This window comes from Alexandromys fortis, unplaced genomic scaffold, assembly GCF_014885135.2.
Source record: "Alexandromys fortis isolate MF-2015 unplaced genomic scaffold, M_Fortis_MF-2015_v1.1 scaffold_84, whole genome shotgun sequence".
Taxonomy (NCBI): domain Eukaryota; kingdom Metazoa; phylum Chordata; class Mammalia; order Rodentia; family Cricetidae; genus Alexandromys; species Alexandromys fortis.
The window spans coordinates 4,677,606-4,693,281 of NW_026068017.1; the positions used below are offsets into that span (position 1 = coordinate 4,677,606).

Genomic DNA, 15,676 nt, shown 5'->3' on the forward strand with positions numbered 1-15,676 from the left:
GTGCACCATCACTGCCCAGCTAGTTTGCTGTTAATGCACCAAAATGACTTGATCTCTGTCCTTTACTAGGCATTTGAGTTATATCTAGTTTGAGAATATTCTCAATAAGGCTGCAATAAGAAATGTTAAATTCTCATGCAAGTTTTTGGTGGGTGTGAGCACTTATTTTCTATTTCTGTAGGGTGTATAGATGGTAATGAAGTTGCTGGTGAATCTAGGTTAGCTTTAGTAACTGTCAAACTTTCCAAAGTGGGTGACCTAACTCCTACACCTTCCAGTCATGTGTGAGAGGTACCAGTTGTTCCCCATCCTAATTCATAGTTGGCATCATTGCGACTTTTCATTTCAGCTACTCTGGTAGATAAGTAGTGCTATTAATTTTAAATTTTTTTTGAGGCAGTGTTTCTCTGTGTGTAGCCTTGGCTGTCTTGGAACTTGCTTTATAGACCAGGCTTCCCTCAAATTCTCAGAGATACACCTGCCTACACTTCCTAAGTGCTGGGATTAAAGTCATGGGGTCATCACTATAAGCATTGCTACTTGGAGGGAAAGGGATCGTGGCAATTGGGAGCCAAGGAATACTAAGTGCTACAGCTTGGGTGGAAAAATGTTCTGGCAGTTGGGAATCAGGGAATAGCACAGGCCGTGGTAAGCACAGCAGCTTACAGCCCTGCTCTAGGAAAAGGTTTCCCCAGTGTATCAGCTCTGCTCCAGCCAGAGAGGGCTTCCCTAGCGAAGCTGTTACAGCTCGACTCAGATGCTCAGGAGTGTAGCAACTCTAAGGGAATGTTTCCCCAGCCCTGGTCTGCTCTGATCCTGTATCTCTAGCTTCCCCAGTGAAGATGTAACAACTGGGTGCTGTGAGGGGAAGGATCCCCCAGTAAAAGTGTTACAACCCTGCTTCACTCCGTCTCTGTTAGGGAGAAAGTCAGTCTTCACCCAAACCTCTTTCAGGAGATATATTGGAAGGGAAGAATCAAGGAGAGTGGGTGCCTCTTCTGGGATGGAAGAAGAGCAGCCACAAAGGGAGCAGCAGGTGCAGGGTTTATATAGGGCTTCTTAGGGGCGTGGTTTTCCCAGGGAGACGAGGGATTGGTTAGTTTTTCCGTGCTCAGAGATTAGTTGGTTTAGTTGGTCAGGGGCAGAGATGGCTGATTTCAGAGCCAAACGGTTTCTTTCACTGGCCTTTTTTCTTATTATTATTTATTTATTAATTTTAACCTTTTGGCTCTAATTTCAGGGCCAGGGCATATTTCCTTCACTGGCTCTGATTCTATGGCCAAAGTGTGTTTTTTTGGCATTGGTTTCAGAGTCAGGTCTTTGGTTCTGGGTTCGGGGTTAAAGATTTATTACACTGACTCTGGTCTTAGAACCAGGGTGTGTTTCTTTTGCTGGCCCCTTTCCCCTACAACCACTACCTAGCAATTAAAAAAAAAATTTCTACTGTGAGGACCAGCCTTCAGCAGTTCAGGGGCTGAGGGGGAGCCACGAGTTGACAAAGTAAGCACTCAACTTTACTATCTGAGGGAGTAAAACTTAATTCTCCGTGGTCAGTGAAAAAAAGGGAAATACACACACAAACACACATAAAGTGGGAAATCTGGGGACTGTTTTACCTTTTTTAAAATCAAATCCACACACAATGGCTACAAGACAGGAGGAGGAATCGGGTCATGTTTCCAGCTGCTCCGACATCCCACCAGGGGAACAGCTCTCCACTGTTTGCGCTAACCTCTTGGCTTCCCAGAGGGCCAAACGGAACTCCAAGCCGTAGCTCTGCCAGTCCCACACTGCCCCAGAGAGAGCTCTCTACTTGGTCCTCAGTTCTTACGTCATGTATACCCAGAAAAGACCACGCCCATAGGGCTTAGTCAGTCCAATACCATTGACTCATCGGACCGAATTCTCACAACATACATGTGCACGTGCACACACACACACACACACCTCCAACATGTCAGGATCTCACTGAGGGTGCTGAGGAAGGGCAGGCCTTCCGCGGGTCAGAGAAACTAAAGAGGAGATGCAAACAGGTGAACTACTGGACAGACAGACACTCGAGGATGTTTCTGAGGGCCAAAGCTCTGTTCCTCGTCTCATTATTCTTTCTGCTTGTTCCACTCTATTCTTTTCCTGTTCTGTCCTCCTACCCTGATGCTTCCCTTGTGTCTATGCTTTTATTTTCCTTCTAGCTAACTTTATTTTTTTCCCTTACAACTTTCATACCCCAGCAAACTCTTTCAAGTGGCTACAATATACTTTTTAAGCAAAAGATTACAATGAACACAAGTAAAAATCAGCATGTTTTCTATTTCCCTTACGTGACCGAACATCTGACAAATTCCAGGTGAAAAACAAGTTGTCCCAAGAACCCACATACATTGTACCCAAGCAGCTTGCTATAGATTAACAGAGTGTAAGCAAGCAAGGTGTTTTTCTCAGCCAGTTCTTTTACTGGCAGGCTGCATTTCTGCGGTTACAAAGAAAGGATCAATCACTTTATTACTCAAATAATAAAGATTATAAGAAATCTTAAAGCAATCACAAACCTAAAGCTTTTTACATGAAAAACAACCAGTCAGTTCCACTCTGAATCTCAGGGTGCAGACTCGCTCATCGACAGTTTTTATATCCGGAAGCTGAGGGCAGAAATGGTACAGGAATTAATCCTCACACAATGTCCTCTTCTGGTCTCTATGGGAAACAGTGGGTATTCACATAGAAAAGAAAATGAATAAATCTAAAATAAATTTTAAAAAGAAACAAGAAACTAAAAACCATTCTTACTTTACTACCTCCCCACTCGATTGGTTGTGACCCATAGCCACTAAGGCTGAGCCCTCTCTCCAGCCCCCAGCTTTATGGGATTTGTGGTATGCATGGACAACATTTTTAAAATTAATTTATTTATTTAATGTACATTGGGGTTTTCCCTGCATGTATGTCTGTATGAGGGTGCCAGATCCCCTGGAGGTATGGATAGTTGTGAGCTACCATGTAGGTGCTGGGAATCGAACCTGGGTCCTTTGGAAGAGCAGTCAGTGAGTCATCTCTCCAGCCCTGTATGGACAAGTTGAAAGTTTTACTGATTTATATTCCCACCGTGCATGAAAAAAAAATATTTTTTTTGAACTGAGATTATTTTGAAATGTCAATTTTGGTATTTCATTACGGCCTTTTTAACCCCCCTAGACAGGTTGTTCCATTTCCTTTTATAAATCCGGTTTTTCTTTTTGGAGAAAGCGACTCCTATAGCCCAAGCTGGCTTTGAATTTGTAGCCAAGGATAACCCTGAACTCCTGATCCTCCAGCCTCCACCTCCTGGGTGCTAGGACAGCCAGGATGCTTGGCTTGTGCGGTGCCGAGGGTGGACTCGGGGCTTCGTGCACACTGGGCAAGCAGTCAACCAGCTGAGCTCATCCCCAGCACATAGCGCGAAGTGCGTTTTGATTGCCAATCACATTTCACAAGATAATATTAAAAATAAATTTAGCTGTGGTAGTACAAGTCTGTAATCCTAGTACTCAGGACGCAAGAGGCAGAGGCAGGAGGATTACGTTAAACTCAAGGCCAGCCTGGTGGACACAATAAACTCGGGTTAACCAGGACTATGTTTAGCCCTTTCTCAAAAAAAGCCAAAATCGACAAAGATGTGTGTGTGGTCTTCTCATGAATGGATAGATACGCAAAATGAGGTTTATAAGAAGTTTTAGCAGTCACAATGTGGTGTAATTCTTTTTTCCTTTTTTGTTAGTTCTTTGAGAAGTTCGTGGTGTATTTTGGTCATATTCAACCCCTGCCACTCGTCCTCATCTACCCTACTTCCCTACCCGCCCGACTTTGTGCCTTCCTTTTTTTTTCCTTTTTAACCTGTCAAGTACGGTTGGTGCTGCCATGGACTCTTGGATGTGTGGCTTCCAATGGAACATGGTCAACCTACCAGGGGCCTCGCCCTTAAAGAACACGGACTCCCTGTCTCCCAGCAGCCAGCAGTTCCTTAACCAGGGGTGAGCTTTTGTGCGCACCTCCCTCCCGCTCCTGGATTCGGTCTGGTTTGAACTTTGACAACACACTGCCCACACTGCCCACACTGCCCACACTGCCCACACTGCCCACACTGCCCACACTGCCGTGCGTTCACATGCGCTGATGCTCTGCTGTGGGGGAAACGCCATTTCTTTAGGTCCATCCACCACCTATGCCCTTTCCGGCCCTCCTCCCACAATAATCCCCATGCCTTGGGTGGGGAGATGTGTGATAGAGATGTCCCCTTAGGGTAGAGCATTCTGTAGCCTCTTGTTCTCTGCACCTTGAGCAGTTGTGGGTCTCTGTGGTAATTTCCATCCCCTGCATGAAGCTTCTCTGATGAGGGCTGAGCGATGCGCTCACCTGCGGGTATAATGACAGGTGATTAGGAGTCAGTTAATACTATGTTCATTTATCAAGTAACAGTAGCAGCTTCTCCTTTAGGGCCTGGGGTCTGTCTAGCCGCAGGTTTGGGCCCTGGTATCAATGCCATATGTGGGGCACAGAACACAAAGCAAACCAGAAAGTGGTTGCTTACTCCCTTGACCTTTGTGCCACTATTGTCCTCGATGTCATGTCTTGTCAGGGCCACTCATTGCTTTAGCTTGGAGGGTCCCCAGTTGGATAGGACTGGCAATTCCTCTGGTCATGGCTGTAGAACCTTCGGGCACTAAGAAAGCTAACTAGAAGGGATAACATTTCCAGGTGAGAATCAGGTTGGTTTGCCTGTGTTCTATAACTCTGGTACATGGTGTTGTCAGCAATGGGGATTACTGTTGAGTAACCCAAAGCATTGGCAATAGCTTGTAATTCTTGGGACCGTACTAGCCAACAACTCTAAAAGAAGAGACCCACTCCTGGCATTCAGCTTTTAGTCTGCGGTGTCTAACAGGGCAGCCACCCTGTTACAGGGCAGCTGCCTTTAGACTCCTTTACTTCTGCATCTGTATCCACCTTAGGGCTTTTCTACGTGGTAGGGTTTCCCTGCTGCTTTTCAAAAGGCCTGTAGTGTTAGCTCCCTCCCATCCCCCTCACCCCTGTCCTCCCACCCCATTTAACCCTTCCTATTCCATTACTCCCCTTCAGCCCCTTATACCACTGCGTCCTAGCTCAGCTCCCTTTGATATAACTTTAAAAGGAGCATACTTATTACTGTTTCTAGCTTTTTCCACTCCTAAAAGCGTAAGCGTTAGCATAACCAATGATACTCCTGGGAAGCATTGTAAAAATACATATGGTTATTTCTATAAATACCCAAGGGGGTTCTCCATTGACATACTCCCTCCAAGCAATAAAAGGTTGTCTCTTTAACATGACAAAAAGACTATTTAAAACCAAAAGTCAAAATTACACTTAATGGGGAAACATGAATTATTCCTCCTTAAAACAGGGCCAAGACAAGGACAATCACCCCTATTTAACTTGGGTCTAAAAATTCTAACAAAGCTTCTAGAGTGGAGAGGGAGGAAGAACGAGACAATCAAAGAGAAGAGAGAAAGCAAGTCCCACAATTTCCAGAGATAGTCAAAGCCTGGGAGACCCAGGGTGCGGCTCAAATGACCCCAGGTTCATCTCCCCAGCAGCTCACCGCCCTCCCCTCTGCAGCCTTTAGGGAGCCGCCATGATTTTACTGCTAAGTCCTTTACATGCCTTTTTTTTAAAAACATGTGTTCCCCTGCACACACACAGGTGTACCACGTGTACCTGGTGCCTGTGGAGGATCAAAGGGGGTGTCAGATCCCCTGGAACTGGAGTTCCAGAAGGTTGTGAGCCACAATGTAGATGCTGGGAATTGAACCCAGGTCTTCTGCAAGAGCTACAAGTCCTCTTAACCACTAAGACATCCCCCCAGCCCCATAATTTTTTTGAAGATTTCATACAATGTATTTGTTCAATGGTGTCTTACTGCCATGTTTTGGAGGGTTAATGAGTATATTGGCAATAGTTTATAATTCGTGGGGGTCTGTTGGATCCCAGTGACCAACAACTCAAAAAGGTAAAGATTCCTGGTAATGGAGACTTTGTTGGCTAGCATGTGGTGTTGACTTGGGATGTCCCCCTTCCTCTGTTGCCCATATATCCTTATTAACATATAACATAGCATAAAAACACTATTTACAATTGTTTTTGTTTTCAATCACTTATAAACACCAGGTATTTACGGTCAGTCACTAACTACAGGGATCAGACGTGTGTCACGTGGACATAGCATTAAAGTTCTGTTTAAGACAGGTAGGAACGTATTTTTCGATCTGCATGGCTAGTCCCATTTTCTACTGTTCTTTTCTCTCTCTCTCTCTCTCTCTCTCTCTCTCTCTCTCTCTCTCTCTCTCTCTCTCTCTCTCTCTCTCTCTCTCCTCCCTCCTCTCTGTCTCCCCCACGTCTTTCTTTGATAGAATCTTCTCAGGAAACTCATGCTGACGTCATATTTGGATGCTTGTGTGAATGTCTTCAGTATTAGAGTTCCGAGCATGCGCCATCCCACCCAGTTTCTTCTGGAGCCTCGGCTGTGCTGAATGGTGGGTCTGTTTTGGGGACTGAGGCCTTAGCCTGTGGAATCTGATGCAATCTACAAGCTGAATCAGAAGACTGGATTTTTAGGACACCCAACTGGTCCTTGGGAGAATTGGTTTATCGGGTAAAGGAAACCAGCATCTCGCACGCCCCCTGGTGTTCAGGGCCGGAAGTGTTGTCCCCTTTGGAGACAATGGCTTTCATTCAAGTTGTGGAGCAGTAAGCAGGCAGCTCTAAGCTGGGGGTGTCAGTGACTCAGCAGCCAGCGACATAGCTCTAGTTTTGTTAGGACATCCTGGTGTTACAGCTCTGGGCACCTGTCAGGACCTTTGACGGTTTCCAGGACAAGGGTTTACCGCTGGCCATCAGTAGTCTCTCAACTTCAGTCCCGGGCCCTTTACAGCCTTCTATCTTCTGAAGTCTACTCACAGACATCGCTCTCCTTTGCTGCACCCCAGCAGTTCTTCCCAGCTTCAGCTGCCCAAAGTCTCTGCTCACAGTTGTTCACTGGACTCCTTTGTCCCCCACTATGGGTGGCTTGTGTGTCTGGGATTAGCAGCCCCTGCATGCAACTAGTTTAGTCTACTCTACCTGTGATAAAAGACAAAAGACAGCTAGATAAAACTCCATCTGTGATTAAAAAAATATATAGACAGTTTATAGTAAAGAGGGCCCCAGAATGCCAGTGGAGCCCCCAGAATGCTAGAGGAGCCCTAGAATGCCAACAGAAACCCCAGAATGCTAGTGGAGCCCCCAGAATGCTAGCCAAGTCCCAAGAATGTCAGCGGAACCCCTAGAATCCCAGCTGAGCCCACAGAATGCCAGCAGGGCCCCAGAATGCTAGCCATGCCCCCTTCACTCAGCCAGTCCTTAGCACTCACTGTCAACGTCTTCCTCATTCACTTAAGTTTGTCATCATAAAGGCTGAAGCACGTGTGGGCAGGGACATGGGAAGACTCAGTGGACATCATCCTGTGAGCACCACCTGAAGTTGCCACGGCCTAGGCAGAGGCTCCCACACAGCTCAGCCTTAGGGTGGTGGTCAAGACAGCTGCGTCAGTTCAGCAACTGGCTCCTGCAGGTGGCTGCGAGGGTCTAAAAACTATCAGTGATGGTCCTGATAAAGGCTGGATAAATAAATAACCGAGGCTACTGGATTGGCAGCTCCCACAGCCTCTGTGGGAATGGCCGCAAGCCCTTCAGTCACAGGGGCAATATGGCGGACTCGGGAACTGTGGCGGCGACAGCTGGGGACCCTGATTCAGCCTTCCTCTCTGCAGTTCTGGGTCGGTGCTTGGTTTGTCCTTGTTAACTGTAGCTTCAGCTGGGCCTTGGGAAGGCCTGGCAGCTGTCAGTCAGGTCTCCCACCTATCTTTTGAAAGGAGAAGTGTGTAAGGGGCGCTTGTGACAAAGATTTGACACACAGTTCAAGACTTTTTTCCAGCAATTTTTTTTCTGATAATTTTTAACCTTAAGCCAAATAACCTTACTGAAGCTGGAAACACCCCAGCTCCTTTCTTCTAGCCTATTGGACTATTGTTTGTTGTTATTGTCTAAGCACCCACCACACAGCCAGAGAGGCTTACGGCCGCCTTACTGGAACTTAGTCCCCAAGGATCAGCCAGCCCCACCTCTCCCCTGGCCGGTGCTTTCTTACTGAGTCACATCGGGAGCCCAGCAGACAGAGAAACGGTTAAGTTGCTGACTCGCAAGAAGCCGGCCGACTTTGCACTCATTTCCAAACTTGCTGTTGAACAAGGCTGGACTTTCGTTCTGTTCTGGTTCGCTTCTTTTCTTAGAATTGCACTTCTTCAATGAGAACGCAGAGCAAACTTAAAAACAGGCATTTCCTCTGTCCCCCCCAAAACGTCTGCAGCATCATTTAAAGTAAAAGGGTCTTGACAGCTGAAGTAAACTCTGTGAAAGTCGGGGGCCTCAGCCCAGAGAGCCCCAGGCAAACAAGGACAGTATGAATGGCGCTCGGAGTCCATCTCTGACTCAATTAGGAGGAATCAATCTTGTCACTGAGTTCCCAAGGAAATTCAATTACAGGGTCAAGTGTAGGAAGCTGGCTAACTGTGGCTTAAGCAGCAGACATGACAGGCGGTCGATAGCTGCCTGGGGATGAGTTTGACTTCAAAGCCCCTGAATCCGCCGTGAGAAAAGATAGACGTGGTCGCAGGAAGAGGCTCCTAGAGGCTAGAGCTGACCCCCCCGAGAGTCCAAGCCAAGAGTCCAGACAGGGAACTGCAAAGAAACCTACCGCCTCTAGTGGCTTAGCTGCCATTTATGATGGCTTACTCCCGGGGGCTCACAGGAAAGGCCATCAGGGCCCAGGAGGGACCGTCAGCCCCAGTGTGTGCAGTCTGTGTGGGAGAAACCATACCAGACACGGACAGTGCTCTGAAGAGAAGTCTAAACTCTTCCAAAGGAAAAGGGCGCGGTTGGGAGATGTTTTTCTCGGTTAAACTCGGAGTCGTTCCCCCTCTAGTGGTCACATAGATGTTTGCAAAGACATGTTTGTAAGTTTAAAAAAAAAAAAAAAAAAAAGAAATCCAGAAACCATAAATAAAATGACTAAACCCATTACATAAAAAACAAGTTTTTTTTTAAAAAAAAGTTTTTGCACAGTGTGGTGGCGCATGACTTTAATCATAGTATTCAGGAAGCAGAGGCAGGTGGAGCTCTGTGAGTTCGAGGCCAGCCTGGGCTACATAGAGAGACCCTATCAATAGTAATTAATAATAATACTAATGGAGGCCAGTGGGATGGCTCAGTGAGTAAGGACACACCTGAGGACCTCAGTTCGAGCTCTAGGACCCACGCTGTGGGAGAAAAACACCAACACGTGAAAGTTCCCCTCTGAAACACACACACACACGGGGGCGGGGAGACGCTCAGCGGAATAGATAAATAAATAAGTAAATATTAAAAGGTTAGTTAAACACATGGAACAGAAGTGAAATACAAACCCAAAGAGAAATGTAAGCTAAAAGTAAGCCACTTTTCCGCTCCTTTACAGACTGGTGGGGCTCCCCAAACCCAAAGCTGGACAACAGACTCTGAAGGCGAGTTTTCGAGAAGCCAATAGCCTCACCCCCCACTACCACCACAATAGCCCAAGGACACGCTGTAAGGAATGCACACGTCTATGCAGAAGAGACAGTCACAGCCGCAGTGTGGAAGTAACCCAAAAGCCCGATACTGGGAGACCGCGTATGTGCGAGTCACGTGATGTGCTAAATATAACAGGAACTACGGGGAGGGAGAAGGGAGAGTTCTAGGTACTGATTTGAGTTCCTGATCTGCCACCACTAACTGAAGCAGGTCCAGACAGAGAGAGTGCTTGCTGCCTCTTTGAAAGAAAGGAGGGACAGGAACACACGTTTGTGGGAAATGTCACCTTTACTGGAAGAGGGGAGAGAAATGTCACCTTTACTGGAAGAGGGCAGAGAAGGAGGCAAGGAAGGAACTGCTTTTCCACAATGGCTTTTTATACTACTCTGGTTCTTTCTGTTTGTTTTTGTTTCTTCGAGACAGGGTTTCTCTGTGTAACCCTGGCTGTCCTGGAACTCACTCTGTAGACCAGGCTGGCCTTGAACTCACAGACATCCACCTGCCTCTGCCTCCCAAGGCACTGTAATTTTTAAAGATATACATCTATTTTTTATTTTTAATTTTTCCTGAGACAGAGAGGTGGTCGGCAGAGCAAAGTGGAGTTGAACTTGTCCTTTGGGAAGTGGGAGAACAAGGAAGTCCCAAGGCAACAGGCATTTCCAGAAAGCCCCTCTCAGAGCTGGGAGCCCAGAACTCAGCAGCGTCAGGGAAGCCACCTTAACAACCAGCTAGTAGTACCTGGGTTTGTTTTGTGGGAGCTAGGCTGAGCCTGGGCTGGCTCACATGCTAGGTCGTGCTCGGCCACTGACAACACAAGCCCACTGTTCTGTATTTAAGTGTTTAAAGTTATGCATGTGTTCTTTGTATGTATATCCGTGCACCACGCATGTGTCTGGTGCTCAGGGAGACCAGAAGATGGCATCAGATCCCCTGGGACTGTAGTTACAGACGGTTGTGGGTGGGTGTTAGTAACAGAACCTGGTCCTCCGCATGAACAGTCCACGCTTTTAACCACTGAGCTGTCTCTCCAGCCCAGTTCTGTGGTTATTAGAATTGTCTATTTCCCACACAGTTCCAGAAAGAGAGACACGAAGGGAGAATCCACGAATCCACTTACCCTAGGACCCATGGGTCACAGTGTGAAAACAGTTGCTGAAGCCATTGCACAAGGAAAATGATCTCTTTTCTGGATGGGTAACGGCCAATCAGCGGCTTCTCTAGACAGCTGATCGCCCCACAGCTACAGGGGAACTGGCTCTGAACCGGACTTAACTCCATCATCTTGGTCGTTCAGTACCGGTATGGACAGAGAATAGCCCTTATTAACTGGCTGTATGCCTAGGTGACAAGATCCATCCTCTCTGTCCTAGTCAGACTGAGAAGATTCATGGAGCCAGGGGTGTAAGGCAAGAGACCCCGACTGGCTGCATGATGGCAAATTCCACATTTTACAGAATCTAAACCACTTTTTGAGGATTTGTTGTGGGTTTCAAAAGCCCACCCTCACCAGGCATGGTGGTGTAGGGCTTTAATCTCAGCACTGGGGAGACAGAGGCAGGGGGAATCTCTGTTGAGTTCCAGGACAGCCAGAGCTATGTAGAGAGACCCTATCTCAACACCCGCCCCACAAAAAAAAAAAAAACACCCCACCTTCTTTGACCTACTTCTGCCATCTGGGCCCTACCTCCTAAACTGGTCCTACAGCCTGAGAAACGACGCCACCAGGGAGGAACCAATGCTCCAAAGTGTGAGCCTGAAGGGGACTTTCAGATCCAAACTGTACAGACTTTTAAGATTAATTCTATAGTCAGGCAAGTGATGCTAATTTACCCAAACACGTGGTTTGGGAAGACGAAAGATGAAACAGCTGATAAACCCCTGCCTGCTCACCTGTCCTGGCTAATTTTACCAACATGACACAGTCACCTGGGTAGGAGGACCTTAGCTGGGAAGATGCCTCCATCAGATGGCCTATAGACAAGGCCGTAGGACATTAATGATTGCAGCGGGGTAGGCGGAGCCCACTATGGGCGATGCCATCCCTGGACAAGTGGCCCCGGGTGGTATAAGAAAGCAGGCTGAGTTAGTCACGAGAGGAAGCCAGAACACAGAGATCCTTCACATCCTCTGCTTCCATTCCTGCCTCCAGGACTTTGCTTCACTACGGACAACTGAAAGCTGGAAATATAAACCCTTCCCCTCCACCCCCCCCCCGGTTAATTTTGGGGATAGTGTTTATCAAAGCACTAGAAAGCAAACTAAGACATCCTCCAAGACAAGAAACCCCTATGTGTTTTGTGTCTTGTCCACCCCCCCCCTTCCAGCCTGCTGTCTGAGGACAGCGTAGTGTGAGCTCCCTCCCACTCAGCCCCAGTAAACAGAGCTGGGTTTTTCTGTGGAGCTCTTAGTTCTTGTCACCTTGTAAGACTTTAAGACAATCCTGAAGCCATTTTTGACAATTCTGAATCCTCTCAGCCTCTGTGCTATGGTGCTTCCCCTCCTCCCCTGGGAACCAAGGACCTAACAGCTACACTTGCACGTACTCAGTTCCTGAACAATTACCCATATACGTAAGCTTTGGTTCTGTCCCCTGGGAAACGAGGTCAAAATGACCTCTTACCTCATCTGATCTGGCAACAGCTCTCCAGTCAATTATTGGTAATAGCCCTTTCGAATAAGCCAATCAGAATAGTCAAAGAACAACCCCCTTGCTTCTGTAGCCCCTTTAAAAGTAGACTGTACCCGCTATTCAAGGTCCCTTGGCTTCCCAAATGCTGGGGGACCCTGTCATGACAGAATTAATAAAAATCCTCATGCTTTTGCATCGGCTGTGGTGTGTGGTCTCTGGGGGCGACTCCTTCTTGGTGTTTGGACGCCAGAGTCCAACAACCTCGGTCATGTTAGCTCCATCTTAGCCCCAGGGAACCCAGAATGATCCATCACATCACCTGGTGACAGAGATAGGTTCCAGGTGGACGCGTGACCAAAGCTAGATGGATTTCTATTGTGGTGGCTCATGCAAGCAATTCCGGTACATAGGTGGGAAGCTGATGGAGATTAGATTTCTAGGGATACATTCTGCATCAAAAGCTGAACTTTTAGGCTTTTGTTGAGGCTGTTAGGCAAGCAGAGCTGTTTTAAGCTTGGAAGGCTGGGAGGCCTTCACTTCTGCTGCTATGAAAGAAGAGCCTCCTTTGCATGTTGCCATGCCAACCTGCCAGGCAAGATGTGCCCGCTGAAGCAATAGCGGTGTGACTGTTACAGGGTGACCAAGTGGGTCTAATAGGCCTGCCCCACAGTGCTGTGGGGTATTTGTACGCTGTGTGAGGATGCGCTGCTGTGATTGGTGTGATAGAGTTGTATAGCCAATAGCTAGGCAGGAGGTGGGACTTCCCGGCAGAGAGAGGAAGAAGAGACACCACTGAGATGCAAAACAAGTCAGACACACAAAATGGGAGGGGGTAAAAGCCACATGGTAGATATAGATTCATGAAAATATGGGTAAGTTTAAGTTATAAGAGCTAGTGAGACAAGCCTAAGCTGAGACCCAGCTTTCATAATTAGTAATAAGTCTCCATGTCATTATTTGCAGGCTGGTGGCCCAAAGAAAGTCCAACAAGAAAGCTTGCTGTACCACAGGAGGGCATCATACCTGGTACTGTGTACCTGGTTCAAGGCCCATAGCTGGGAGGTCTGAAGTCGAGGGGTGAACACACTGCTTCTGTTTTCTGAATGGACATATTGTCAGACTATCTCCTAAACATATGTTTATACTCCTAGACCGGAGCTGTTGCTCTTAGCCCTGTCAGAGACGGTTCTTGTTTCAGTGGCTGCTGACTAACACAGAGACTCTCATGGCTGCTGGTCAAAGTGCTGAGTGTAAGCAATTGCCATTCAAGTGCTTGATTCTCAACAGGACCTCAGACCATCCCCACAGAAGGGGGAGGGGGAAGAAGGTGAGAGCCAGAGAGAGCTGGGAAGGGCCTTGTTCTGGGCCTGGGATGGCTATTGCACTCACGCACACGGCACTCACACCAGCTGCACGAGACCTCCCGGCCAGCATCCAGATGTGGATGGGGAAGAGGGAGTCATTGTCCCGAGTGACGAAGCCACTAGTGAGGTGTCCATGCTCATGCAGGCAGTGCTGGTTAAACCCAGTGGGTCACAGAACAAAATTCAAGTAAAAGACGATGATGGGAGGGGACTTGTGGGGGAGGGGCTAAGAGAAACTGGGTGTGTGGGGCCAGAATGTATTATATACATGTATGAAGTTGTCAAAAAAAAGTAAATTTTAAAGAGAAAAGAAAGGAAAGCCTCGTGGTCAACAAAGCCAGTCACGGGAAATCTCAACCCCGGAGGTGTCTCCCTGGAACCAGACCTACAGCTCAGACTGTAGCTTGGCCCCCTGCCTTACCCAGGATGTTCTTGTGGCCTCACTAACCCGCTGCCCAGAGAGCCATGCTCTAAAGTGGCTCAAGAGAGACACAAAGCAGCAATTCTCTGAAAACAAAACCACCTCACAAAACCAAACCCAGAAAAGGAAAAAAAAAAAAAAAAACTTCAAACGTGGTCTACAGCGCCCCCTGGTGGATAACGGTTTTTTTTTTTTTTAGCTCTTAGGCCTTTATTTCACTCCACCCCGCGGCCCAGTAGTCTGCCTAGAGTGCATCTAGGTCAATTTAAAACATTTCTCCTAACTCGAAAAGCATGTAATTGCTGCTACTCATAGTCCTGATCACAGAGCATTCCCACAGTCCTTCGGAGCTCGAAAGCACAATCCCAAAGAAGGCATGTCTCCAAAGTGTGCAGTTAGTTCAGAATGGGCCAGAACATCAGGAATCAATTGCCATAACTATCAAAAAAAAAAAAAAAAGAGAGAAATGTGGCGGAAGAGAAACGACACTGAAAAGTGTAAGGCAGTCGAATTGCCCAACCCCGTGAGTTCACTGAGCTCAGGTTTCACTCCCCAGATCTCACGGAAATGAGCAAAGAGAGACAGGCAATAATTCAGCAGCAACAAAGACGATCACTTCCAGCAAATCCAAAACCGGAGAAAATACATCCGGAGAAAACAGGAAGAAGGGTTGTTTTTCCGTTGAGAGCCGAGCTGTCCTAGGCTGATCTCAAAGGAGGCTCCGGGAAGCTTGGTCGAGCAGTGGGTTTACAGTGAGAGCGGAATATCCGGAGTATCCGCGCTCTGCTGCAGCCTAGGAGGCAGATCAAGAGAAGGAAGGAAGCTTGCTGAGAAGCCTGAAGAGGCAGGTGCAGCCCTCAGCAAATCCCAACTGCCACCGCAACCCAGTAGCTGCCACGCACCTCTCTGCTGTCTGCTCTGCTCCCATCAGAGGGGCTGAGCCCCGGAGAGAGCGACTCATCATCATGTCCTACACAGAGCAGTGGGCAAAGGAGCCCCAGGCACACACGGTCTCCCCGGCCGCACAAGCCCGAGGTGCCCTCGCCTTACTCTTGGGGATGCCCTCAGTGAGTGATCCAGTCCTGGGCCTGATATGAAAGGGCCTGGGGCTCCCGCTCTCACCCAGTGCCGGGTGCCGGGTGCTCTACTCTGTACTCGGGAGGTACTGAGGGGAGGCCATGGCCCATCGGAGGAAGTTAAAGATGATCTGTGCACGTGTTGGAGGAATCCACGTAGTCCCCACGTAGTCCCCACGTAGTCTCCATCGCATCCGCCCACACCTCTGCTCCCAAGCTAAAGACCCACCAGTGACAGTGTCCTGGAAGTGGGTGTAAGGGAGCACAATCCCAGTTCTCCACTGGGAGATATGCAAAATGACCCCCACCCCCATTAACGGCGGAAACCTGAATTGTAACAAACAGCTTGGTACTAAATATGAATCCACACAATGCAGCAAGAAGAACGGGGTTCAGTGTATGCGGCGATGCGGAGGAGCCCCTGTTTGGGGAAACAGACCAAAGAGGACTGTGCGCCGTAGTGCATGAGATGCCCAGAACAGACTCCTAGAAAATGGAGCGGCGGATTATATATATATATATATAATCC

General features: G+C 47.9%; 1 long non-coding RNA gene across 3 annotated transcripts; it reads right to left on the minus strand.

Annotated features, from left to right (window-relative positions):
• Positions 1 to 2,277: 2,277 nt before the first annotated feature.
• Positions 2,278 to 8,954, minus strand: LOC126514014 (uncharacterized). Of its 3 annotated transcripts, XR_007595487.1 has the most exons (6): positions 8,198 to 8,954; positions 7,422 to 7,912; positions 6,970 to 7,131; positions 4,310 to 4,389; positions 3,018 to 3,060; positions 2,278 to 2,694 (listed from the first exon to the last, which is right to left on the minus strand). It is a non-coding gene; the product is annotated as an uncharacterized lncRNA (long non-coding RNA). The 3 variants fall into 3 exon arrangements; XR_007595485.1 differs by having other exon boundaries at positions 2,278 to 4,389; positions 8,198 to 8,346; positions 8,804 to 8,954; XR_007595486.1 differs by having other exon boundaries at positions 2,278 to 4,389.
• Between the last annotated feature and the right edge of the window lie 6,722 nt (positions 8,955 to 15,676).